A 3,802-nucleotide genomic window follows, 5' to 3' on the forward strand; every position below is an offset into this window, starting at 1 on the left:
TTAATGTGAGGCTGGAGTAATTTCTATTCTTACTTTCCTAAAACCCACATCCTTTGTCAGTCAGCTCATGCTAATACATCTGGCTGAGACTCAATATGGTTTTAGGGCCTCATACTGGAGCTCTCCATGGATCCTCGATTGCTAAGAAACAATGAACATTCATATTACACATTTCTTATTCAATGAGAATGTAACCCAATATGGACTCTGAGTGGTTGGTTGCATTTCCATAAGATACATCAGATAATGTTAATTTGAGAGATTTTTGATAGTAATCTGAGAAATCTAGAATCTTAATAGGAGTCAATAAAATATTAACCAGATTTTTTTAGATAATTAGATATAATTAAATAAAAATGATTCTTTCTAGTAAAATTTTATGCTGCCATTTCTTTAACTTTTAAGAAAGTATGCTAAGATACACTATTTAACCACTTTTAAATGGATTTATTCAGTATGTAATAAATCCATCTATCAGATCAAGAAGCATTGATTGAGCACATATTATGTGTATGATAACGGTAGGCCTGGGGCTACATAATAAAGATGAAACTGTCTGTGTTCAACTTTAGACTCAAGGGAAATAGCCAAACAAACAAGCAGGTCTGCCCAAAGGAGTAGGTTAGGAACATGCTAGGGACAAGACATTTAGCAGAAGAGGTTAGGTTTGTACTCAAGTAATATTACTTCAAGGAAATATTAGACATATAGCACATAAGAGCTAACAAATGCTATTAGAATTTAAAGGGGAGGACACTCTTTTATAAAAGAAAGTGATGTGGCCTGACCTGTTGGTGGCACACAGGATAGAGCGTCAGACTGGGATGCAGAGGACCCAGGTTCTAAAACCTGAGATCACTGGCTTGAGCGCGGGCTCACCAGCTTGAGTGCAGGGTCACTGGCTTGAGCGTGGGATCACAGACATGACCCCATGGTCACTGGCTTGAGTCCAAAGTTGCTGGCTTGAAGCCCAAGGTTGCTGGCTTGAGCATGGGGTCACTTGCTCTGCTGGAGCCCCTCAGTCAAGGCACATCTGAGAAAGCAATCTGAACAACTAAGGTGCTGCAACAAAGAACTGATTGATGCTTCTCATCTCTCTCCCTTCCTGTCTGTCTGCCCCTAAATGTCCTTCTCTGTCTCTGTCTCTGTCTCTCTCTCTCTCTCTCTCACACACACACACACACACACACACACACACACACACACACAAAGAGAGAGTGATGTGATCAAGGATAATTTCATGGAAAAGATAGTTTTGTTTGTTTTTTTTTAGAGAGAGGATAGAGAAGAAGGGGGGAGGAGCGGGAAGCATCAACTTATAGTATTTGCTTCTCATATGTGCCTTGATCAGATAAGTCTGGAGTTTCAAACCAGAGACCTCAGCATTCCAGGCTGACCTTTTATCCACTGCACCACCACAGGTAAGGCTAAAATTTAGAAAAATGAAGACTTAGATGGGGCCAGAGAAAGGTGAAGACATAGAATAGCATCAGTTAACATACAGAAGTGGTCACATGCAAATTCATGTCTCAGGTAAAATAAGCAATTCTATTTTGACCAGATTACTTAAACAAAGGAAACTTAAGAGTGAATGAGTAAGAGATAGGGCCGAAGAGGTATATAGTTACGCCATATTGGGGAGGTACTGGAAGCTAAGCTGAGTCTATTTTGGGATATTTACAATTCCTGCCAACAACTGTAATTCATTGCAATATATTTTAATTCATTAAAAAGAAAATCTGTCCTTAAAGACATCATACAACTGCAACTCCTCAGCCATTCCCTTACCAGTGGTAGTCAACCTGGTCCCTACCACCCACTAGTGGGTGTTCCAGCTTTCATGGTAGGCAGTAGCGGAGCAACCAAAGTATAAATAAAAAGATAGATTTAACTAGAGTAAGTTGTTTTATAAAGATTTATTCTGCCAAACTTAGCAAAAATCTGACATTAAGTACTTGGTAGTAATTATTATTATATGCTTTAACTTGCTGTAACTCTGCTTTATTAATTTTATAAAGTAAAGTTACTTCCCTACTTTATAAATCACCATTACTGTGGAACCGGTGGGTGGTTAGAAAATCTTACTACTAACAGAGATACAAAAGTGGGCGGTAGGTATAAAAAGGTTGACGACCCCTGCCTTAAACCAATCCCCCACATGCCTCTCTCCAATGTACCTGTTTATTATGACATATCTATTTATACCTTCATTTTCTAGAATTGAGAAAGGTACATATGCAGAATTGAACTCTTAGCTTTAACTTTGGTGCCTTCTTTTCCTGACATTTAGTAGACACTGTTGGAAAACATAAATGTCATATGCATATGAGTATTTTTACCTGGGAGGCAATATTGCAAACTATAATTTGACTATTTCTTTTTTTTTTTAATAATAATTTTATTTTTTTAATGGGGTGACATCAATAAATCAGGATACATATATTCAAAGATAACAAGTCCAGGTTATCTTGTCGTTCAATTATGTTGCATACCCACCACCCAAAGTCAGATTGTCCTCTGTCACCTTCTATCTTGTTTTCTTTGTGCCCCTCCCCACCCCCTATCCTTCTCCCATTCCCCCCTCCCCCCCGTAACCACCACACTCTTATCAATGTCTCTTAGTTTCACTATTATGTCCCACCTACGTATGGAATAATACAGTTCCTGTTTTTTTCTGATTTACTTATTTCGCTTCGTATCATGTTATCAAGATCCCACCATTTTGCTGTAAATGTTCCGATGTCATCATTTCTTATGACTGAGTAGTATTCCATAGTGTATATGTGCCACATCTTCTTTATCCAGTCATTTATTGATGGGCTTTTTGGTTGTTTCCATGTCCTGGCCACTGTGAACAATGCTGCAATAAACATGGGGCTGCATGTGTCTTTACGTATCAATGTTTCTGAGTTTTGGGAATATATACCCAGTAGAGGGATTGCTGGGTCATAAGGTAGTTCTATTTTCAGTTTTTTGAGGAACCACCATACTTTCTTTCATAATGGTTGTACTACTTTACATTCCCACCAACAGTGTATGAGGGTTCCTTTTTCTCCACAGCCTCTCCAACATTTGCTATTACCTGACTTGCTAATAACAGCTAATCGAACAGGTGTGAGGTGGTATCTCATTGCCGTTTTGATTTGCATTTCTCTAATAGCTAAAGAAGATAAGCATCTTTTCATATATCTGTTGGCCATTTGTATTTCTTCCTGGGAGAAGTGTCTATTCATATCCTCTTCCCATTTTTTTATTGGATTGTTTGTTTGTTTGTTGTTGAGTTTTATGAGTTCTTTGTATATTTTGGATATTAGGCCCTTATCTGAGCTGTTGTTTGAAAATATCATTTCCCATTTAGTTGGCTTTCTGTTTATTTTGTTATCAGTTTCTCTTGCTGAGAAAAAACTTCTTAGTCTGATGTAGTCCCATTCATCAATTTTTGCCTTCACTTCTCTTGCCATTGGAGTTAAATTCATAAAATGCTCTTTAAAACCCAGGTCCATGAGTTGAGTACCTATGTCTTCTTCTATGTACTTAATTGTTTCAGGTCTTATGTTTAGATCTTTGATCCATTTTGAGTTAATTTTTGTACAGGGGGAGAGACTGTAGTCCAGTTTCATTCTTTTGCATGTGGCTTTCCAGTTTTCTCAGCACCATTTATTGAAGAGGCTTTCTTTTCTCCATTGTGTGTTGTTGGCCCCTTTATCAAAAATTATTTGACTATATATATGTGGTTTTATTTCTGGACTTTCTATTCTGTTCCATTGGTCTGAGTGTCTATTTTTCTGCCAATACCATGCTG

This window comes from Saccopteryx bilineata, chromosome 6 (assembly GCF_036850765.1).
Source record: "Saccopteryx bilineata isolate mSacBil1 chromosome 6, mSacBil1_pri_phased_curated, whole genome shotgun sequence".
NCBI classification, from domain to species: domain Eukaryota; kingdom Metazoa; phylum Chordata; class Mammalia; order Chiroptera; family Emballonuridae; genus Saccopteryx; species Saccopteryx bilineata.